General features: G+C 46.1%; 1 protein-coding gene across 5 annotated transcripts in view; it reads left to right on the forward strand.

Annotated features, from left to right (window-relative positions):
- LOC140741720 (plexin-A1-like) overlaps positions 1-25,045 on the forward strand; it is a 436,373-nt gene that overhangs the window by 263,177 nt on the left and 148,151 nt on the right. The gene's annotated exons all lie outside the window — the stretch shown is intronic.

Raw genomic sequence — 25,045 nt, forward strand, 5'->3', positions numbered from 1 at the left:
ATGGGAGAGGGAAGTCAGAGAGTGGACAGAGAGAGAAAGGGAGGGAGAGAGGAGAAAAAGCAAGGCAAAGGAGGTTTAGAGAAAAGGGCAGTGAGGTTGAGAAAGAGGGAGAGGAGCGAGTAGCAGGGAAATTGAGAAGGGGAGTGGGAGGGGGACAGAATGGCGAGGAGGCAGAGTGGAAGAATGAAGGGGGCATTAAAGATAGGGATCTTTACAGAAAGGTGTGAAGGATTGGGATGGTTTTAGAGAAATAGGGAGAGAGAGAAGATGAGATAGATTGATGGGCAGAAGGCCATTCTGCCCATTGGGCTGGATCTGTCTTCTGCATGTCCAGTCTGTGTTGCCAAGGATGCGACTTAGTGCTGACAGTCAGTGAAACGTTTGTTGTGTCAGCTGGAAAGAGGAGGGACTGTGCCACCCGGTGACTGACAGCAAGAGCCCAACACTACCATGTGTTGGTGGGCAGATCGTTGGGTTTTGGAGGTGTTGCCATGATGAAGTTGAAAGACTCATCCCCAGAATACACTCGTGTACGCACAAGCATTTGCACGCGTACATGCACACAGACGGACGTACGCACACACACATGAAAGTGCTTGTCTCCCGGAGTGAGGATCTGATGGGACAGTGGGGCAGGACTGAAGGGCTGAATGTCCTCCCACTGCCTGCTGGTAGCCCACACAGGTAACAGGTACAGGACCAGGTGTGCTAGCACCCTCCATGAAAGAGCATTCAAAGCCCCGGTTCCCAAAGGGAGATGAAGTACAAACGTTTGTACATGGGGAGGATATCGAGTACTTGGGACAGGGACTAGAAACAAATAGAGCTCAGGGGCACTGATTTCTGGACATCTTCTGTGCCAGGCCTTATCAGTTATTTGTTTCATTACAAGCCGGATGGATTTGCAATTGGCTTGCCCCCAGAAGGTAGAAGGTGGTAGTGGGTGTGCCATATTCTGCCTGGAGGTCGGTGACCAGAGGTGGTCTGAAGGAATCTGTTCTGGGGTCAATGCTCTTTATGAGATTTGTAAATGACTTGGATGAGGAAGTGGAGGTGTGGGTTAGTAAGTTTGCGGATGGCACAAAGGTTGGAGGATTTGCGGACAATGTAGGAAATTCTCGTAGTTTACAGCGGGACATTGACAGGATGCAGAGTTGGGCTGACAAGTTGCAGATGGAGTTCATTCCAGAAAAATGCAAAGTGATTCATTTTGGAAAGTTGAATTTGAAGGCAGAGTACAAAATTAATGGTAGGATTTATAACAGAGAGATCTTGAGATCTACATTCAGTGATCCCTCAGAGTTGATAGGGCGGTTAAGAAGGTGTCTCGTGTGTTGCCTTTCAGTATTTGGGGAATTGAGTTTAACAGCTGCGAGGAAATGTTGCAGCTGCATTTGAAGTATTGAGTTCAGTTCTGGTTGCTTCATTGTAGAATGGATGTGCAGGTTTTAGAGAGGGTGCGGAGGCAGTTTACCAGGATGCTGTCTGAATTGGAGAGCAGGTCTGATGAGGATAGGTTGAGCAAGCTAGTCTTTTCTGTTTGGAGTGAAGGAGGATGAGAGGTCCTGCTGTTTTACTTTTGCCTTCCCACTCTGTTAGACCCAGCACCAGCAGTCGCTCCCAGTGTCATTAGACAAGAGTGAAAGCCGGTGTCTGAACCCTCACCACTCCCCCACCCCTCGTGTCCTCACCCTCTCTGGCTGGCCTGACAAGAGGGAAGCCGATCGTTCTTCTGAACAAGGACTGGCAGAGAGTTTGTTGGGGGGCGGGAGGGTGAGGATTCAACAATGGTACAGTGTCGGCAGGAACAATGAACTCGCTGTGGAATTTGTGTGGTTATGTCTTATCAAGATATCCAGAGTTAATGATTGGGTTCCTGCCGTGCCCTGAGCACTGTGCATCGCTCGTTGGCATTCACGACGTGGGGGCGGTGGTGCAGGATTGTTTCTCTGAGTTGTTCAGCACAATGCAGCTGGCTGATTGCTCCTTTCGACAATAATATACTGCTGCTGTGTCAATGCCGCTTTAGAAAAGGATTTGTGTCTGCTTATTTCCCCTCCAAATAACGACGGAGCCTGTTGTCTATCAGGGCTGTGCAGTCATTTACTGAGCCACACACAACCCTCTTGAATCTCCCCTTGTCATCTTCTCCTTCAGCTTACCAGACTGTCGGCTTTAAGAATCCAGCATATTATATTCACATTTGTTGCCGGCTGATGACCGGGGCCTCATTGTCTCTTCTTGACGTGTGTGTATGTGCGTGTGAGGCCCGCGGGTCTTGACAGGCCAAACATGACGCAAGTCCATGAATGTCCACCAATGGCAAGGCTCCCGGAAGAGCCAGTGGTGTGTGGGTGGGTTAGCAGGGAGGTGAGGCGAGGTCTCTGGGGTGGGATGGGCCCAATCAATGGGGTCACCGCTTGGGATTGTGGTAGAGTTTCAGATTTCTGAATGCTTCATGAACACTGCTTCACTATTTTGCTCTCATTTTGCATTACTTGTTTTTTTTTTAAATTTCTTTTTGTAACTTGTAATTTAAAAAAAAATATATTACATTGTACTGCAGCCAGTGTAACCGTTAGCACATTGGTTTACTGCTCCAGCTAGAAGATCTGGGTTTGATAGACCCAACACTAAGACAGGCGGTCTCTCACTTCTCCTGAGGGAAGATCCTCTCCCTCGATTCTGGATGCCGGAGCAAGGTTTAATCGACATGGATTGTAGATTTGGACTCTAATTCAGGTTTATGATGTGTTCTAGTTCTGGTTGCACTTTCTTGTTCCTACTTTTGGGCAATATTTGAATTGGGGCGACCTGCAGATTACAGACACTGAGATGAACTGAACTGAAATGTGCCTTGTGATTTTGCATTTTATATTCTGTGTTTCCACTCATCCTTTCTGTGGTTATTTGCGTAAATTTTTTGGGTGGGGGTGGGGTTGACGTTTCTCTTTGAACAGGTCGGCTCCATGGTGTTCCTTTGTTTCGTGGCTGTCTGTGGGAAGATATATCTCAGGGTTGTATACTGCATACATATATTGATAATAAATGTACTTTGAACCTTTGATTAATATAGCGCAGTATGAGTCCTTCAGCTCATGATGTGGCAGACTTGTAACCTACTGTTACAATCTAACCCTTCCCTCCCACACAGCCTTCCACTTTTCTATCATCCATGTGCCTATGTAAGAGTGTCTTAAATGTCCCTAATGCATCTGTCTCTACCACCTCCCCGGCAGTATGTTCCAGTGCTCACTACGCTCTGTGTAAAAAAAAAACACCTACATCTGATTTACCCGTTCTAGTTTAAAGTTCACGTTTATTGTCATTCAACCATGCACATGTATACTGCCAAATGAAACATCGTTTCTCTGGGGCCAAGGTGTAAAACCCGATCCATGCAGTCACACACAGCACACAGAATTACAATCCAGCACATCATCATAACATAAGAACTTGAGAAATAGGAGCAGGAGTCGGCCATCTGGCCCATCGAGCCTGCTCCGCCATTCAATAAGATCATGGCTGATCTGTCCATCGACTCATCTCCACCTACCTGCCTTCTCCACATAACACTTAATTCCCCTACTATGCAAAAATCTATCCAACCTTGTCTTAAATATATTTACTGAGGTAGCCTCCACTGCTTCATTGGGCAGAGAATTCCACAGATTCTCCATTCTTTGGGAAAAGTAGTTCCTCCTCATCCCCGTCTGAAATTTACTCCCCCGAATCTTTCATTTTATATGTTTGTATAAGATCTCCTCTCATTCTTCTGAATTCCAGTGAGTACAGAACCAGGTGACTCAACCTGCCCTCATAGTTTAACCCCCCCCCCCCCCCCCAATCTCTGGAATCAACCTGGCGAACCTCCTCTGTACTACCTCCTAAGCCGGTATATCCTTCCTCAAGTAAGGAGACCAGAGCTACGTGTCGCATAATCTTTCCACAACCATGATTGTTCTTGGTAATGTTTTTGAAGAAGTGGTTTGCCATTGCCTTCTCCTGGGCAGTGTCTTTACAGGACTGGTGACCCCAGCCGTTATCAACACGCTTCAGAGATTGTCTGCCTGGCGTCAGTGGTCACATAACCAGGACTTGTGATCTGCACCGGCTGCTCATACGACCATCCACCACCTGCTCCCATGGCTTCACGTGACCCTGATTGGGGGTTAAGCAGATGCCACACCCTGCCCAAGGCCTTGAGTGGCATGGACTATCATGTTATTGGCACTATTCTAATAAAACAAGTAGCCATGTAAATATGTAATATTTTAATTATCTTCTATTATATTATTATTATATTCTATTATTTTTATAATCTTCTGTTAGGTCTCCCTTCAGCCTTTGCCATTTCGGGGAAAACAGCCCTAGTTTGTCCGATCTCTTGTTATCACACATTTCCTCCAATCCAAGCACTATCTCAGTAAACCTATTCTGAGCCCTCTCCAAATTCTCCACATCCCGGGGACTAGAACTGAATGCAAGGGACTTGCCAAGGCATCGAAGGGTGTCAGTGAGCGGTCTGGGATCAGAGACTGTATCATTAAGCAGGGGGCTATCTTAAGAGGAATCAGTGACTTCGGTACCCAAGTGTTTTCCGTGTCATACAGCAAGAGCGCAGGAGGTTGATTTGATAAACAGTGAACTGTAATCCCAGGCTTAGCTTGCTGTGAACACAGGACCCATTTTTAGATACTGCCCGAGATGAATGCAGTTGTCAGAAATTGGCTCTATGGTTCCCGAAAGATCTTTTATGAAGGACCTTGTGGCATTCCTGTCCCTACATGGATGGCTGCTCATTTCTTTGAGCCGTTTAGGGAATCCCAGTGAAGCTACTTTAGACCAACACTCTGCATTAATACGTTATTGACCTTTGCCAGGGCTCAGATACCTAATTGCAGTTCTATCAAGATCTCCTGCATTCTTTTGATTAGATGGTAAATACATAATTAAATATTGATTCATTGTCATCTGTCACCTGATTGAACAGATAATTTTAACTTGTTCAGTCTTCTTGCTGAATATTTAGGGTATTAAACATCCCCATGTAACGAACCTTGGTGCATTGTTGTGGGAGATTAGTACTGCTTCAGATTCAGACTTCTACTTATTATCACATGTACGCTCAATGAGGAGCCTCCGGTATCTGGGAGTACAGTTAGACGAGAAGCTAGACTGGACTGCCAACACAGATGCCTTGTGCAGGAAGGCACAGAGGCGACTGTACTTCCTTAGAAGGTTGGCGTCATTCAATGTCTGTAGTGAGATGCTGAAGATGTTCTATAGGTCAGCTGTGGAGAGCGCCCTCTTCTTTGTAGTGGCGTGTTGGGGAGGAAGCATTAAGAAGAGGGACGCCTCACGTCTTAGATAGATAGATAGATAGATAGATACTTTATTCATCCCCATGGGGAAATTCAACTTTTTTTTTCCAATGTCCCATACACTTGTTGTAGCAAAACTAATTACATACAATACTTAACTCAGTAAAAAATATGATATGCATCTAAATCACTATCTCAAAAAGCATTAATAATAGCTTTTAAAAAGTTCTTAAGTCCTGGTGGTAGAATTGTAAAGCCTAATGGCATTGGGGAGTATTGACCTCTTCATCCTGTCTGAGGAGCATTGCATCGATAGTAACCTGTTGCTGAAACTGCTTCTCTGTCTCTGGATGGTGCTATGTAGAGGATGTTCAGAGTTATCCATAATTGACCGTAGCCTACTCAGCGCCCTTCGCTCAGCTACCGATGTTAAACTCTCCAGTACTTTGCCCACGACAGAGCCCGCCTTCCTTACCAGCTTATTAAGACGTGAGGCGTCCCTCTTCTTAATGCTTCCTCCCCAACACGCCACCACAAAGAAGAGGGCGCTCTCCACAACTGACCTATAGAACATCTTCAGCATCTCACTACAGACATTGAATGACGCCAACCTTCTTAGGAAGTACAGTCGACTCTGTGCCTTCCTGCACAAGGCATCTGTGTTGGCAGTCCAGTCTAGCTTCTCGTCTAACTGTACTCCCAGATACTTGTAGTAATAAGCTGGTAAGGAAGGCGGGCTCTGTCATGGGCAAAGTACTGGAGAGTTTAACATCGGTAGCTGAGCGAAGGGTGCTGAGTAGGCTACGGTCAATTATGGAAAACTCTGAACATCCTCTACATAGCACCATCCAGAGACAGAGAAGCAGTTTCAGCAACAGGTTACTATCGATGCAATGCTCCTCAGACAGGATGAAGAGGTCAATACTCCCCAATGCCATTAGGCTTTACAATTCAACCGCCAGTACTTAAGAACTTTTTAAAAGCTATTATTAATGCTTTTTGAGATAGTGATTTAGATGCATATCATATTTTTTTACTGAGTTAAGTATTGTATGTAATTAGTTTTGCTACAACAAGTGTATGGGACATTGGAAAAAAGTTGAATTTCCCCATGGGGATGAATAAAGTATCTATCTATCTATCTAATAAATCAGCCACGGAATGTATGTTCATTTTCTTCACCTGTTGTAACCCATTCACTTCAGTTCAACGTGTTGTACATTCAGATTTGCTCTTCTGCACACCGCTGTTGTAAGACGTGACTATTGAGTGACTGTCGCCTTCCTGTCAGTTTGAAGCATTCCGGCTGTTCTCCCTCTGGCCTCTCTCATTAACAAGGTGGTTTCACCCACAGAAGTATTGCCTACTAGATTTTTTTTTGTTTTTTTGCACCATTCTCTATACACTAGAGACTGTTGTGCATGAAAATCCCAGGGGATCAGCAGTTTCTGAGATACTCAAACCACCCCATTTGACACCAACAATCATTCCGTGGTAGAAAAGAATAGAATAGAACTTTAATAGAACATTGTTCAAGACAACAAGATTGTGGTGCTATTCCAATTTGTGTGAAACCGATATTTACAATGCGTGCGGTACGGCTTAATTAAAAAAAAATCCCATATTTACATGCAACAAGTGACTTTGATAGTCCATAACGCTATTGGCAAGCCGGGGTGTAGCGTTATTCAGCTGCACAACATCCCTCGGGAAGAAGCTGTTTTTCAGTCTTACTGTCTTGGCTAAGATGTTTCTGAATCTCCTACCAGCTGGCAGGAGATTAAACAGACAGTGTCTGGGATGGGATGGGTCTTCATGAGCATTAAAAGTTGTAGATTGTCTCTAGGTCCGGTAGTTGAGTCACAATGATGTGCTGAGCCATCCTAATCATCTGTAGGAGCACTTTGTGATCTGCCTTGCTACAGCGAGAGTACCACACTGTTATTCCATGCTCTCTATCGCACAGCGATGAAAGTTAGCCAGTAGCTTTTGAGGCAGATTAGCTCTCCTGAAGCACCTCAGGTTGTATAGTTGCCATTGTGCCTTCTCTGCTATCGAAGTTGCATTGATCACACTTGTTCCCATTCTGATGTTCGATCTGAACCGCTTGACCTTCTCTGCGTGCTTTTATGCATTGAGCTGCCGGCGTTCCATTGGCCGATTAGATATTTGCATTACCAGGTGAACGGGTGCACCTAATAAAATGGTGACTGACGTGTTAATGTACATCATGGTCACCAATGCATTGAGTCCAGGAGTTGGGTTGTTATGTTGAAATTTGGAGTATTGTGTACAGTTCTCTGACATTAAATGTGCCTTTGAAACCTTTGAGTGTTGGTCACCTACCTACAGGAAAGATGTAAATCAGACGGAAAGAGTGCAGAGAAAGTTTACAAAAGGTGTTTATACGTCTCGAGAAGCTAAGTTGTAGGGAAAGGTTGATAGATTAGGATTTTATTCCCTAGGACAGAGAAGATTGAGGGGAGATTTGATAGAGGTATACAAAATTATGAGGGGTATAGGTGAGGTAAATGCAAGCAGGCTTTTTCCGCTGAGGTGGTGTGAGACTCCAAGAGAGGTCATGGTTTAAGGGTGAAAGGTGAAATGTTTAAGCAGAACATGAACTTCTTCACTCAGGCTGGTGAGAGTGTGGAACGAGTTGCCAACGGAAATGGTGGGTGCGGGGCTGATTTCAGCATTTAAGCAAAATTTGGATGGGTACATGGAGGGGAGGGATCTGGAAGGCAATGGTTTGGGTGCGCGTCAATGGAAGTAGGCAGATTAATGGTTTGGCACAGACTAGATGGGTCAAGGGCCTGTTTCTGTGCTGTAGTGCTCTGTGACTATACAGTGAAGTTTGTCCCTTGTGTCCAATCAAATCAAAGAGGATTGGTCCAGGTAGCCCACATATGCAGCCAATATTCCATAGGCCCATAAGACATAGGAGCAGAATTAGGCTATCTGGCACCAATATAGCATATTGACAATGTACTAATGCTAACCCTTTGAATGTAGGAAGAAACCAGAGCAGGGTCATGTGGAGAATGTACAAACTCCTTACAGGTATTGTTGGGAATTGAACCCGGACAGGTGATTGCTGGCGCTGTAAAGTGATGCACTAACCATTATGCTACCGTGCCACCCCACTCTGGAGTAACGGAGTTATATAGATAGATAGATACTTTATTCATCCCCATGGGGAAATTCAACTTTTTTCCAATGTCCCATACACTTGTTGTAGCAAAACTAATTACATACAATACTTAACTCAGTAAAAAATAAGATATGCATCTAAATCACTATCTCAAAAAGCATTAATAATAGCTTTTAAAAAGTTCTTAAGTCCTGGCGGTAGAATTGTAAAGCCTAATGGCATTGGGGAGTATTGACCTCTTCATCCTGTCTGAGGAGCATTGCATTGATAGTAACCTGTCGCTGAAACAGGCCTTTCGGCCCAACATGCCTATGCTGACCAGGGTGCCACCTGAGATAATCCAATTTGCATGCATTAGGCTAAAGGTTTCTTCTGCAGAGAGTGGTGGAAGTAGAGCCGTTGAATATGTTTAAGGTAGTGGTCGATGGAGTCTTGACAAGTGAATGCCATAGGCAACTGTGGAGTCCCAAGTCTTTACATATATTTAACACAGAGAGTGATGGATTCTTGATCAGTCAGGTCATAAAGGGATACGGGGAGAAGGCAGGAGATTGGGGCTGACAGGAAAATTGGATAAGCCATAATGAAATGGCAGAGCAGCCTCGATGGGCCAAATGGCCTACTTCTGCTCCTATATCTCATGGTCTTATGGAACGGGAGTGGAAGATTATCGGGGTCAGGCAGGAATGCAGAGTGGGGGTTGCAGTCAGACCAGCCTTGATCTTCAGCAAATAACAATCCACCATTGAAACCCAAGGTCTGGCCTTGGGATTGATGGTGTCGGGCCCTTGGTGTTATGTAATCTATGGAATTCGGTGCCTTGGAGGCCAACTCCTTAAGACCAGAATACATAGGAGCAGAATTGGGCCATTCGACCCAGTGAAGCTGCTTCGTCATTCGATTATGGATGATTTATTATCCCTCTCAACCCCGTCCTCCTGCCTTCTCCACATCTCTTTGACGCCCCTTTCTAATCAAGAACCTATCAACCTCGGCTTTAAATATCCCCAATGACTTGGCCTCCACAGCTGTCTGTAGCAATGAATTCCACAGAATCACCACCCTCTAGCTGAGGAAATTCCTCCTTGCCTCAAGGACAGGCCTTCTGGTCCTAGACTCTCCCAGTATTGGAAACATCTTCTCCACATCCATTCCGTCTCAACTTTTCAATATTCAGTAGGTTTCAGAGAGCCCTCCTCATTCTTGGTCGAGGGAAGCGCCTGGTGTGAAAAGTGCTAGTCTTTGGCTCGAGAGTCTTCGGCGAGGAGACTGAGGGAGGAGACTACGCCAGGCACAATTGGAGAGGGTGAAGACATGACCGCTAAGCTGATTCAGTGTGCTACGTGCATGATGTGGGAGGTCAGGGACACTGATGGTGCCCCCGGCTGCTACAGCTGTGGAAAGTGTGTCCAGATTCAGCTTCTGAAGGAGCATGTTGCAGTACTGAAGAAAGAACTGGATGACCTCAGGTTTATCCACAAAAACGAGAGTTTTCTGGACAGGACCTACAGTGAGGTCGTTACACCGAGGATACCGGAAGAGAGAAAGGATGCGACGATGAGGAAGGAAAGGATGCTTGAAGTACAGGAGACCCCAGGGGATGTACCTCTCGTAAACAGGTTCACCCTCTTGGAAGCTGTCAGGACAGAAGATACTGCCAGTCTGAGAGGCGGACAGGTCTGCGAGCCGAAAATTGGTGCAGAAGCAGAGCCGAGGAGTCAGACATCAGGAAGAGCCGTGGTAGTAGGGGACTCCATAGTAAGAGGTACGGAAAGGGGTTTCTGCGGCAACAGGCGAGATTTAAGGATGGTGTGTTGCCTCCCTGGTGCTAGGATCCAGGACATCACGGACCGATTGCAGGGAATCCTCAAGGGTGAAGGTGAACAGCTGGAAGTGGTTGTTCATGTCGGCACAAATGACATCGGGAAAAAGAGGAAGGACATTCTGCAGTGGGACTTCAGAGAACTTGGAAGAAGGCTGAAAAGCAGGACTTCCAGGGTGGTTATCTCTGGTTTGCTTCCAGTTCCTCGTGCTGGAGAGGGCAGGAACAGGGAGATCATGGATCTGAATGTGTGGCTGAGGAACTGGTGCAGGAAGCAAGGATTTACATTCTTGGACCACTGGGGTCTGTTTTGGGGTAGGGATGAATTGTACAAAAGGGACGGGTTGCACCTTAATAGGCGGGGGGGCCAGCATTCTGGCAGACAGGTTTGCCACTGCAACACGGATGTGTTTAAACTAAGTAGTGGGGGGGGGGAGGGGAGGGAATGAACTGGAAATATAAGGATGGAGTTAAAGGGAAAGTGAAAATAAGAAAAGTTAAATAGGACAACAGAATCAATGGAGTAGAAAGCTCAAGAAGAGATCATACAGTATGGCCAAGTGAAATAGGAATTGATATGAAAGGAGAGGAGAGTAACGAATTAAAAGTTTTATATATGAATGCACAAAGTATAAGGAATAAAGTAGATGAGCTTGAGGCTCAGTTGGAAATTGGCAAGTACGATGTTGTGGGAATAACAGAGACATGGCTTCAAGCGGACAGGGCCTGGGAAATGAATATTCAAGGATATACATCTTATCGAAAGGACAGACTGACTGGCAGAGGGGGTGGGGTGGCTGTGTTGGTGAGGAATGATATTCAGTCCCTTGTGAGGGGGGACATGGAATCAGGGGATGTAGAGTCAGTATGGATAGAACTGAGAAAGATGGGAGTTATCTACAGGCCCCCAAACAGCAGTCTGGATGTAGGGTGTAAGTTGAATGAAGAGTTAAAATTGGCATGTCACAAAGGTAATGATACAGTTGTCATGGGGGATTTCAACATGCAGGTAGACTGGGAGAATCAGAATGGTACTGGACCCCAAGAAAGGGAGTTTGTGGAGTGCCTCTGAGATAGATTCTTAGAACAGCTTGTACTGGAACCTACCAGGGAGAAGGCAATTCTAGATTTAGTGTCGTGCAATGAACCGGATTTGATCAGGGACCTCGAGGTAAAGGAACCATTAGGAGGTAGTGACCATAATATGATATGTTTTAACCTACAATTTGAGAAGGAGAAGGGAAAATCGGATGTGTCAGTATTACAGTTGAACAAAGGGAACTGTGGAGCTATGAGGGAGGAGCTGGACAAAGTTCAATGAAACAATACCCTAGCAGGGAAGACAGTGGAACAACAATGGCAGGTATTTCTGGGAATAATGCAGAAGGTGCAGGATCGGTTCATTCCAAAGAGGAAGAAAGATCCTAAGGGGAGTAAGGGGCGGCCGTGGCTGACGAGGGAAGTAAAGGGCAGTATAAAAATAAAAGAGAAGAAGTATAACATAGCAAAGATGAGCGGGAAACCAGAGGACTGGGAAACTTTTAAAGAACAACAGAAGATAACAAAAAAGGCAATACGCCAAGAAAAATTGAGGTACGAAGGTAAACTAGCCAAGAATATAAAGGAGGATAGTAAAAGCTTCTTTAGGTATGTGAATAGCAAAAAAACAGTTAAGACCAAAATTGGGCCATTGAAGACAGAAACGGGTGAATTTATTATGGGGAACAAGGAAATGGCAGACGAGTTGAACAGGTACTTTGGATCTGTCTTCACTAAGGAAGACACAAACAATCTCCCAGATGTAGTAGTGGCCAAAGGAACTAGGGTAAAGGATGAACTGAAGGAAATTTATATTAGGCAAGAAATGGTGTTGGATAGACTGTTGAGTCTGAAGGCTGATAAGTCTCCGGGACCTGATGGTCTGCATCCCAGGGTACTTAAAGAGGTGGCTCTAGAAATCGTGGACGCGTTGGTAATCATTTTCCAATGTTCTATAGATTCAGGAACAGTTTCTGCTGATTGGAGGGTGGCTAATGTTGTCCCACTTTTCAAGAAAGGAGGGAGAGAGAAAACAGGGAATTATAGACCGGTTAACCTGATATCAGTGGTGGGAAAGATGCTGGAGTCAATTATAAAAGAGGAAATTACGACACATTTGGATAGCAGTAGAAGGATCAGTCCAAGTCAGCATGGATTTATGAAGGGAAAATCATGCTTGACTAATCTTCTGGAGTTTTTTGAGGATGTAACTATGAAAATGGACAAGGGAGAGCCAGTGGATGTAGTGTACCTGGACTTCCAGAAAGCTTTTGACAAAGTCCCACATAGGAGATTAGTGGGCAAAATTAGGGCACATGGTATTGGGGGCAAAGTACTGACATGGATTGAAAATTGGCTGGCTGACAGGAAACAACGAGTAGCGATTAATGGGTCCCTTTCGGAATGGCAGGCTGTGACCAGTGGGGTACCGCAAGGTTCGGTGTTGGGACCGCAGCTGTTTACAATATACATTAATGATTTAGATGAAAGGATTAAAAGTAACATTAGCAAATTTGCTGATGACACAAAGCTGGGTGGCAGTGTGAAATGTCAGGAGGATGTTATGAGAATGCAGGGTGACTTGGACAGGTTGGGTGAGTGGGCAAATGTATGGCAGATGCAGTTTAATGTGGATAAATGTGAGGTTATCCACTTTGGTGTCAAGAACAGGAAGGCAGATTACTATCTAAATGGAGTCAAGTTAGGAAAAGGGGAAGTACAACGAGATCTAGGTGTTCTTGTACATCAGTCAATGAAAGCAACCATGCAGGTACAGCAGGCAGTGAAGAAAGCTAATGGCATGCTGGCCTTTATAACAAGAGGAATTGAGTATTGGAGTAAAGAGGTCCTTCTGAAGCTGTACAGGGCCCTGGTTAGACCCCACCTGGAGTATTGTGTGCAGTTTTGGTCTCCAAATTTGAGGAAGGACATTCTTGCTATTGAGGGAGTGCAGCGTAGGTTCACAAGGTTAATTCCCAGAATGGCGGGACTGTCATATGTTGAAAGTTTGGAGCGACTGGGCTTGTATACACTGGAATTTAGAAGGATGAGAGGGGATCTGATTGCAACATATAAGATTATTAAGGGATTGGATGCACTGGAGGCAGGAAGCTTGTTCCCACTGATGGGTGAGTCCAGAACTAGAGGCCACAGTTTAAGAATAAGGGGTAGGCCATTTAGAACAGAGATGCGGAAAAACTTTTTCACCCAGAGAGTGGTGGATATGTGGAATGCTCTGCCCCAGAAGGCAGTGGAGGCCAAGTCTCTGGATGCATTCAAGAGAGAGTTAGATATAGATAGCGGGGTCAAGGGATATGGGGAGAGGGCAGGAACGGGGTACTGATTGTGTATGATCAGCCATGATCACAGTGAATGGCAGTGCTGGCTAGAAGGGCCGAATGGCGTACTCCTGTACCTACTGTCTATTGTCTTCTAAACTTCAGTGAGTACAGGCCCATAGCCATCAAACACTCCTCATATGTTAACCCTTCAATTCCCAGGATAAATCTCATATCCCCATTTCCAATGCCAGGACATCCTTTCTTCGATGTGGGGCCCAAAACTGCTCATAATAGACATTGGATATATATAGAACATTGGTTATATTTAAATATACCCAAGTCACTGGGCATACTTAAAGCAGAGTTTAATAGGTTCTTTATCAGTACAGGTATCAACAGTTTCAGGGAGACGGCAGGAGAAAGAGGTTGAGAGAGAAAATAAATCAGCCATTATCCTATAGTAGAACAGACTTAATGGGCTGAATGGCCTACTTCTGTTCTTATGTCTTTTGGTTTTATGGTTCTTCTGCTCTTCAGTTGAATGTTTGTTTAATCTTGGTTAGCTGGGAGGTTGAGTCACAATTTTTGGCAATACTTCGCAGTAGTCCCTGTTTGATCGTGGCCTGCAAGTGTTCAGAATCCACCCTGGGCAGGTCCTTGTGCTGAGGAGCTTCCAAGTGTTCCCACATGCCTGCAGTTGGAAAGCGATTGCTCCGTACTTGCTGAGGAGAAATTTCTTCACCTGGCAATATGTGCTCTGCAGCTGTGACACTGTGGCTTGGGGTGAGATTATTTCCAATCAGGAACCTCTCTGAGACAAATTGAATACATCTGAGAGTCTCTCAGCAGCATCATGACTAGTTCTGCCCTGTTGAGCTTCAGACAGTTGCTGGAAAAACTTCTCTTTTACAGAAAGAGAATTTATCAACATAGAAACATAAAAAACATAGAGACATAGAAAACCCACAGCACAATACAGGCCCTTCGGCCCACAAAGCTGTGCCAAACCTGTCCTTACCTGAGAAATTACCTAGGGTAATTGAAAGCGAAATTATTAAAACAAGGAAGTCATGCCAGTGGCTACATTTCATTATGGAGTTTGAGGAGATTTTGTACGACATGAAAGACTCTAGCAAGTTTCTACAGATGTACTGTGGAGAACATTCTAACTGGTTGCATTATTGCTTGGTATGGAGGCCTCAGTGCACAGGATTGGAACAAAGCAAACTCAGCTAGCTCCAAGATAGGCACCAGCCTCTTCACCATCGAGGGCACCTACCAAAGTTGGTACCTCAGGAAAGAAAGCATCCATCATTAGGGACCCCCACCATCCAGGACATACCCATTACTACCATCAGGGAGAAGGTACAGGAGGCACAACATTTTAGGAACAGCTTCTTACTCTCTTCCATCATATTTCTGAATGGCCCATTAACCCATGAACCACTAATCCCATTTGCACTATATAGTTAATTTTTTTTGTAACTTAGAGTAATTTTTATGTCTTGCACTGTATTGCTGCCCCAAAACAGCAAATTTCACAACAGCTTTGCGCAAAAGTCAGGCACATGAAATGTATCTGACTTTGCACATTATTGGAGTAATTTTATGTACTGCTGCCACCAAAAAAAAAAACAAATTTTATGACAGCTATGAGTGCTGATACACCTGATTCTGGTATGGGACTGTATTGTGGACTGAGAGTGGGAAGGGGGCAGGGAGAGGGGAATCTTGGTTGGGAAAAGGGGAAGGGAGGGGAGAGGGAGTGGGAAGCACCAGAGAGACGTTCTGTAATGATCAATAAACCAATTGTTTGGAATCAGATGGCCTTGCCTGGAGTCTCAGAGCTAGGTGTGTCTGCATCTGCGCCAACCCCCACCCCTGGCATTCCTTCTCTGCCACGTGTCCTACACCCCTCCCACGGTGCTCCACCCTCACCATTCCCAACATCCTTTGTTCCCACCAGATTTACAGACTCGTTTTCCGCTCTGTATTGACAATACAGTACTATGCAAAAGTCTTAGCTAAATACGTATATGTGCTCAAGACCTTTGTACAGTACTGTATGTCAATGATAGTAAACCTGAATCCAAAAATATCTTTGTAGATCCAAACTAATTATCTACATCGCCTTGGTGATAATGCTGCTAATGTTCTGTCAGTGGTGGCTTTGTTACTGTCATTCTCCCCCTTGCGTCAGCCTGTTGGTGATTCGAGTCTTCCCTGAGCACTGAAGCCAGGCGGACTCTCCAGAGCAGAACTGAGACAGTGATGCACTCTCTTTACCTTACCAAGTTAAAGGGATGCTGTGCTGCTTGCCCAGATGGGCATCACAGATCCCAATACAGGTGGGAGGAGTCTTGTGATACCTACCCTGTTGCATGCCGGGCTGGTGGCATAGTGGCATCGGCACTGGACTTCAGGACGAGTGGTCCTGAGTTCGAATCCGGCCAGCTCCCTTGCACGCTCTCCATCCGCGCTGGGTTAAGAGCTGGTTATCTCTTTTTTTTTAAAAAACTCACCCGGCAGAAGGCAAAGGCATACCACTGCTGTAACTTGCCCAATATGCCTGAGCGGCGTGGAGGGAAATCGTCCGCCAACTGGAAATTCCAGATGCGACCCCTACCGACGACCCAGTTGCCAGACAATGTGGAGGAACAGAGTGATCTTGGGTTCCAAGTCCACAGATTCCTCAAAGTTGCCGTGCAAGCCAGAAAGGTTGTCGGTGAGGCGTGTGGCGTGCTGGCCTTCATCAGCTGGGGGATTGAGTTTAAGAGCCTCGAGGTAACGCACACAAAATGCTGGAGGAACTCAGCAGGCCTGGCAGCATCTATGGAAAAGATTAAACAGTCAACGTTTTGGGCCAAGACCCTTCTTCAGGGGAGACTTGATCGAGATACGCAAAATTATAGGGCGTATAGATGCGGTAACTGCAGGCAGGCTTTTCCTGTTGAAGTTGGCTGAGACTAGAACTAGAGGTCATAGGTGAAATATTTAAGGGGAACCTGAGGGGGAACTTCTTCACTCAGAGGGTGGTGAGAGTGTGGATTGAACTGCCAGAGGAAGTGGTGGATGCAAGTTTGATTGCAACATTTAAGAGAAGTTTGGAGAAGTTCAGTACATGAATGGGGGGTGGGGGGGGGTGGCTGTGGTCCAGGTGCAGGTCGATGGGACAAGGCGTAATGACAGGTCAGCACTGACTAGATGGCCAAAGGGCTTGTTTCTGTGCTGTCGGATAGAATGGAACTTTACTGTCATTGCTTAAGACAATGAGATTGGTGTAGTACTGTCATACTGTATGACCCTGTAATTGTACCTGCCCCTACAGCTTCCAATGGCAGCTTGTTCCATATTTCCAACGCCCTACATTGACAACTCCTGTAGTCAGCACATTTTGCCCTGTTGAGATTGTGAAAGACACTTGACGTATGAAAGCCACCCTAAACACAAGAGGTTCTGAGATGCTGGAAGTTTAGAACAAAGCATACAAGCTGCTGGAGGAACTCAGCAGGTCAGGTAGCATCTATGGAGATGATTAAACTGTCTGCGTTTTGGGCTGACACCCCTGTGAAGGGACTCAGCCCGAAATGTTAACTCTTTATTCTTCCCCATAGACGCTGCCTGACTTGCTGAGTTCCTCCAGCATTTCGTATGTGTTACTCTGAAAGCCATCCTAGTGACTTTACAGTTAATCGCCCCAGGCATGGCTAGCATCGATAACCTGTTCCAATTTGCTTTCAACTGATTGGCTGGTTGCCCCAGCTCAGAATTCAGAAGCCTCCAGCAGCATCTCTCTGTGGAACTGCAAGCTTGTGTTGGTTGGGAAAGGGTATGGACAGCAGATTAGATCGCTACTCAGAGCCTGAGATGAGCTGTTGTATCTCTTGCTCGTGATGATCTTGACACCTTCACCAGGGCCAGATTGCTACTTGAAATCAAACTTAATTCTGAAATTCTAGCTCCAAAGGTCAGCGAACCAGTCCCGGTACTAGATAAGGAAAAGAAAACTGATTTGAGTCTGCAGGTTTTCCCTAACTGTACATGAAGAATAAACCTTTGGACAACAGCAGCTTGCAAAGATTCCATCACACTGCCAAGTGTGTTCATCAGGACACATTGGAATAATGAGATTTGGACTCAAGTCAAAGTCAAAGTAAATTTATCATCAAAGTACAAATACTGTACGTCACCACATACAACCCTGGAATCCATTTTCCTGCGGGCATACTCAGCAAATCTATAGAATAGAAACTATAATAGGATCAGAGAAAGAACAACCAGAGTGCAGAGGACAACAAACTCTGCAAATGCAAATACAAATAAATAGCAATAAATAACAAGAACATGAGATAAAGAGTCATTAAAGTGAGGTCATTGGCTGTGGGAACATCTCAAAGATTGGGCAATTGAGTGTAGCTGCCCCCCTTTACTTTGGGGCCTAATAGATGAGGGGGCAGTAATCCTGTGGAGCTGTGGTTCTGAATTTCAGTCGTGTAATCATCTGGAACAGCAAAGAGTTGCTGGACTGAGATGTAGGATAGGACAGCATAGGATCAAGCCATTTGGCCCATCCTGTCCCTACTCACCACAATGCCAATTTAAACAGTGGAGATCTATACCCCTTCATTCTCTGCCTGTTCAAGTGAATGTCAAAGTGCTACTTAAACGATGTTCTTGTATGTGACTCCACTACTTCACCCGGCAGCCCGTTCCAGGCACCCATCACTCTTAGGCATGTAAATGATGGGCCAAATGGTCTCATTCTATATCTTATGGTCTTAAGCTGAGAGAGAATGGGTGAATATGGACACTGTTCAGGCAAAGGTGATTCGGTGTCATTAGCTCAATCAATATGGCACAATATGGTAGGCCAAAGTGCTTGTGTTGTATTTTTCCATGTTCCGTGTTAATATGGACCCTGTACCCTGCTCACAAGTAAGATGGGCACTGTATCCACAACCAATACGGGCACCCAGGCCACAACTCATACTGACACCCTGCTTACAAATAGATACATTGCCCACTTCGGGTTCCATCTAATGTACAGCAGGCTATTTGTCCCAAGACATCCTGGTCCAAGACGTACACAGCTAGCAGAAAAGAATAGTTTGGCTGAGTGGGAAAGGGAGATGGAGTTCAATGCAAGGTCATCCACTACGGATGGAAGACAGCAAGCCGAGGGATTTGTCATTCTCAATTGTTCATAAGTATTTCTTTCTGAATAATATTTCTGTACACAAGGAATAGTATTTTACTTAATTCTCATGAACTCACGGCACTAGGGAACAGAGAGATATTCACAGCAGTGTAAAAAGGGCAGCGAAAGTGTTTCAGATATCAGTCGTACTCTTGTGTCAGCTGAGCCAAGGCTGATATCTGAAGACTCAGGTGACGTTCCCATTGTTTGTCTGGAGAGAACCCAGAAAAATGAGCCATTCAGCCCTTCAAACTTGCCCGACCCTTCAAAAGGAACAAGGCCGATTAGATTTCCAGTCTTGCTCTCAGCTCCTGTTTCCATTAACTTAGCCTATGTGAGGCTCGAATGTGCTCGATAAATCAGTCTCTACTGCTCTTTACGGTAGAGAATCTCAAAGATTTATAGCCCTCTGATGGATTAAATTCCTCAAACCCCCTCCCCAGCTCACCATTTCTACTTTGCTAATGGGAACATCCCTCCTGAATCTAAAGACCCTGTGAGTACTCATTATACAGCTTCTTCTGTTCAGAAACCCGCTGAGTGACTTTCCTCCAAACTACATCCACATATATCTCATAAAGCGACTGGTCGGTAAGTGGCAGAGCGGGTAGAGCCACTGCCTCACCGCACCAGAGTCCCAGGTTCAATCCTGACCTCGGGTGCTGTCCTTCATCATGTCCTAGCGCATCTCCTAGTGAGCTTCTCTTGTGAGCCAGGAAAAGATAAAGATCAGCTTTATTTGTCAGATGTACATTGAAACACACTGTTTGTGTCAAATCACATGAACGAGGATTGCGCTGGGCAGCCGGCCAATGTTGCCACACTTCTGGTGCCAGCATAGCGTAGCCACAACTTTCTATATGTCTTTGGAATTTGGGAGGAAACCGGAGCACCTGGAGGAAACCCATCCAGTCACAGGGAGGATGTACAACAAACTCCTTACTCACAGTGGTGGGAATTGAACTCCAGTCGGATTGTTGGTGCTGTAGAGACTGCTGCCTTGCGGTGAGCTGCTCCCAGGCCTGCTTGTGGCCTGGCTGAAGAAAGATGAAGCGGACCCAAGCTGCGGTGGCTGGCTGGTCAGGTGGACGCCGCTGCGTGGTGAAAAGTGGGGAGAAAGAGTGTCCTATTCATCGGCAGCAGTACCAAACATCCACTGAAAGACGGTGTTCCACGCCCCTGACCCTGACCCGCAGGGTCTGCAGACAAGGGAGCCTACCTTAATTTGAAACGCCTGGGAACTTGGAGAGCTGCTTTCTATAAAAGGAACAGCCCCTGCTTAAAATAGCATGGCAATTTTGCAGGAGACAGGCAGACAAAGAGGGGCATTAAAGCTGTCCCTTTGCATCTCCTGTGAGTTAGTGATGAGCAGGAGGATTATTCCACAGACCAGGCCTCCTGCCTCCCTGACACACATCATTTCATTTGTCATGGTGCTTCTTTGGATCCTCCTGTGCTTCTCTGGTGTGCTGTGTTGTCTGCCTTTCATTGGAGAGGACTTTGATGATGAACTTTGCCGCTGGTGCAGAAATTCTCAGCTGTCACTCTGTGTGTGTGTGTCTTTGTGTACATGTGAGTGTGTTTGTACGTGAGTGTGTGAGTGTGGGGCGTGTCTGCCCATGTGAGCGTGTCTGTGTGTGTGTGTGTGTGTGTGTGTGTGTGTGTAAACATGCATCTGTATGAGAGATTGTGTGTGTGAGTGTGCGTGTGTCTGTGCCACATGTGTGTGTATTGCTCCCTGCTGAGGGTGTCTGTACTATGGTGTACATGTGCGCGTGTGTGAGTGTGTATCTGTGTGAATTGTTCCCAGCTGAGAGTGCCTGTACGATTGTGTATGTGTGTGTGTATATCAGTATCAGTGAGTATCTGTGTGAATTGTTCCCAGCTGAGAGTGTCTGTACGATGGTGTGTGTGTGTGTATCAGTGTGTATCTGTGTGAATTGTTCCCAGCTGAGAGTGTCTGTACGATGGTGTGTGTGTGTGTATCAGTGTGTATCTGTGTGAATTGTTCCCAGCTGAGAGTGTCTGTACGATGGTGTGTGTGTGTGTATCAGTGAGTATCTGTGTGAATTGTTCCCAGCTGAGAGTGTCTGTACGATGGTGTGTGTGTGTGTATCAGTGTGTATCTGTGTGAATTGTTCCCAGCTGAGAGTGTCTGTACGATGGTGTGTGTGTGTGTATCAGTGTGTATCTGTGTGAATTGTTCCCAGCTGAGAGTGTCTGTACGATGGTGTGTGTGTGTGTATCAGTGAGTATCTGTGTGAATTGTTCCCAGCTGAGAGTGTCTGTACGATGGTGTGTGTGTGTGTGTGTATATCAGTGAGTATCTGTGTGAATTGTTCCCAGCTGAGAGTGCCTGTACGATAGTGTGTGTGTGTATCAGTGTGTATCTGTGTGAATTGTTCCCAGCTGAGAGTGCCTGTACGATAGTGTGTGTGTGTATCAGTGTGTATCTGTGTGAATTGTTCCCAGCTGAGAGTGCCTGTACGATAGTGTGTGTGTGTGTGTATATATCAGTGAGTATCTGTGTGAATTGTTCCCAACTGAGAGTGCCTGTACGATGGTGTGTGTGTGTGTATCAGTGAGTATCTGTGTGAATTGTTCCCAGCTGAGAGTGTCTGTACGATAGTGTGTGTGTGTGTATCAGTGTGTATCTGTGTGAATTGTTCCCAGCTGAGAGTGCCTGTACGATAGTGTGTGTGTGTATCAGTGTGTATCTGTGTGAATTGTTCCCAGCTGAGACTGCCTGTACGATAGTGTGTGTGTGTGTGTATATCAGTGAGTATCTGTGTGAATTGTTCCCAGCTGAGAGTGCCTGTACGATAGTGTGTGTGTGTATCAGTGTGTATCTGTGTGAATTGTTCCCAGCTGAGACTGCCTGTACGATAGTGTGTGTGTGTGTGTATATCAGTGAGTATCTGTGTGAATTGTTCCCAGCTGAGACTGCCTGTACGATAGTGTGTGTGTGTGTGTATATCAGTGTGTATCTGTGTGAATTGTTCCCAGCTGAGACTGCCTGTACGATAGTGTGTGTGTGTGTGTATATCAGTGAGTATCTGTGTGAATTGTTCCCAGCTGAGACTGCCTGTACGATAGTGTGTGTGTGTATCAGTGTGTATCTGTGTGAATTGTTCCCAGCTGAGAGTGCCTGTACGATGGTGTGTGTGTGTGTATCAGTGTGTATCTGTGTGAATTGTTCCCAGCTGAGAGTGCCTGTACGATAGTGTGTGTGTGTATCAGTGTGTATCTGTGTGAATTGTTCCCAGCTGAGACTGCCTGTACGATAGTGTGTGTGTGTGTGTATATCAGTGAGTATCTGTGTGAATTGTTCCCAGCTGAGAGTGCCTGTACGATAGTGTGTGTGTGTATCAGTGTGTATCTGTGTGAATTGTTCCCAGCTGAGAGTGCCTGTACGATAGTGTGTGTGTGTATCAGTGTGTATCTGTGTGAATTGTTCCCAGCTGAGACTGCCTGTACGATAGTGTGTGTGTGTGTGTATATCAGTGAGTATCTGTGTGAATTGTTCCCAGCTGAGAGTGCCTGTACGATAGTGTGTGTGTGTATCAGTGTGTATCTGTGTGAATTGTTCCCAGCTGAGACTGCCTGTACGATAGTGTGTGTGTGTGTGTATATCAGTGAGTATCTGTGTGAATTGTTCCCAGCTGAGAGTGCCTGTACGATAGTGTGTGTGTGTGTGTGTATATCAGTGAGTATCTGTGTGAATTGTTCCCAGCTGAGACTGCCTGTACGATAGTGTGTGTGTGTGTGTATATCAGTGAGTATCTGTGTGAATTGTTCCCAGCTGAGAGTGCCTGTACGATAGTGTGTGTGTGTATCAGTGTGTATCTGTGTGAATTGTTCCCAGCTGAGAGTGCCTGTACGATGGTGTGTGTGTGTGTATCAGTGTGTATCTGTGTGAATTGTTCCCAGCTGAGACTGCCTGTACGATAGTGTGTGTGTGTGTGTATATCAGTGAGTATCTGTGTGAATTGTTCCCAGCTGAGAGTGCCTGTACGATAGTGTGTGTGTGTGTGTGTATATCAGTGAGTATCTGTGTGAATTGTTCCCAGCTGAGAGTGCCTGTACGATGCTGATGAAGCTGTAATTCATCACTGTCTCCTGCGATCGCACTTTTAATTGGCTCATATCAAAGCCTCCCAATAGCTGCCTCTCGCTTCCGCAGCAGTTTTAATGAGCCTGTCCATCGGCTTTGCTGATGAAACTAGGTCAGGCCGCAACGCGCACTTTTCATCTGTTAACTTGCATTTGGATCCTGTCGTTTCGGTGGAGATTGGAACGGGAGTGGCCAGAGAGGGCGATGATTCCGAATAATTTTGACGGGAGGAAGATGCAGATTTTCCTCGCCGATCGAAGCCAGCCATTGAGAAGGAGAGTTAAATCCCCCAAGCCGGTGAGGGAGGAGCAGGAATTCAGAATCAAAACCTATTGCTAGCTTTGGTTTTCTTTCAATTTAACGTTATTTATTTAGAAATACAGTGAGGACAGGCCCTTCCGCTGCACTGCCCAACAAGCCACCTATTTACCACTAGCCTAATTACAGAATAATTTACAGTATCAGTTAACTTAGCAACTGGTTCATCTTTGTACTGTCGGAGGAAACCTTTGCGGGTCATGGTGAGAATGTACAAACTCCTTACAGACAGTGCTAGAATTGAACTCCGAAATCCAGAATGTTCCGAGCGTTCTTGCTAACTGCTGCGCTACCATGTCGCTCTGTACGTGCTGGGCCCTGGACAGTTTATTTGATATATTAATGCTCAGGAATTTATTCACTGCAGTTTGGATTGCTAGGCCCTGGCACTCTGAGGAGTGAAGGGAATCCCTGATTTAGTGGCCGTCACCCTCCGCCGCTCTCCGCGGTTCCACGGCGAAACAGGAGAGGCTGCAGGTGCAAAAAGAAACCCACTCTGCTACAGGAGCTTGGTGGGCCTGGCTGCATCTGAGGAAGGAAAGGGTCCATCAGTGATTGCGGTAAACGGCCCTTTGTTTTGGATTAGTCAGGGTGTTAAAGGTTATGGAGAGAAGGCAGGAGAATGGGGTTGAGAGGGATGATAAACCAGCTATGATGGAATGGTGTAGCAGACTCGATGGGCTGAGTGGGCTTATTCTGATTCCTTGTCTTATGGCTTTCCTCTTTCCCTTTCCTCATGTCCTTCTCTCTCTCCTTATCCCTTTCCTCACACCTTCTTCCCCTCCACCCCCTCACCCCTCTCCCTCCACCCCACCTCCCCCTCTCACCATTTACCCTCACCCCCCATCATCCCTTAACCCTCTTCCCTCCCCATCCCCTTCACCCCTGCTCCCCCTCCCCCTTTCACCGTTTACCCTCACCCCTCCCCGTCGCCCCTTAACCCTTGCCCTCTCCCCTCTCACCCCTTAGCCCTCTTCCCTCCCCCTCCTCACCATCTTGCCCCTCCCCCTCACCCCTTAACCCTCTCCCTTTCCCACTTGCACCCCCTCTCTCCCCTCCACCTGTCCCTACCGCTCCTCCCCTCCCCCGCCGTACCCCTCCTCCCTCTCACCCCTTCATCCTCTCCCCTTACCCCCCACCCCACCTCTCCCTCTCCTCCCTTCCCCTCTGTCTCTTCTGCAGTGGACCCCTGGTATACACCTGAGCCTCCCCTGAACGGATGCTTGTTTGACCCACAAAGCACAGTCCCTGCCTGCCCTCGTTTCCAGCGGCTGCCCCGTCTGACAGCGTGTCAGACACTGACCTGACATACAGTGAGCGCTGACTTTCCATTGCCTCGATGACTGTTCAGCACAAATCCTCTGCAGCCAGATCAGTCATGTGATTTATACCCTTGCAGGAAGATAAGACAGATTGAAATGAAGTGTCCAGTAATGCTCCTGTTTAACGATATCTTGCCTTGTACTTTACATAGCGGAAATTGAGCGGCCTATCAATGCATTATCTATACTATCGCCACCCTGCGGTGAGACTTACTTTTCTTCGAACTGAAGGCATCAAAGGTGTCATGGAATCACAGAGTTGTAGAGTCAGAAACAGGCCCTTTGACCCCTCATTTCTCGTCCTATCTCTTCTATATGTCTGTACTAACGTGGGGTGGCACAGTTACATAGGGGTTAGCATAATGCTTTTACAGCGCCAATGACCTGGGTTCAATTCCAGCTGCTGTATTGTGTGCAGTTCTGGTCACCGAATTGTAGGAAAGATATCAACAAAATAGAGAGAGTACAGAGGAG

The sequence above is a fragment of the Hemitrygon akajei genome, chromosome 19, assembly GCF_048418815.1.
Source record: "Hemitrygon akajei chromosome 19, sHemAka1.3, whole genome shotgun sequence".
In the NCBI taxonomy this organism is placed as follows: Eukaryota; Metazoa; Chordata; class Chondrichthyes; order Myliobatiformes; family Dasyatidae; genus Hemitrygon; species Hemitrygon akajei.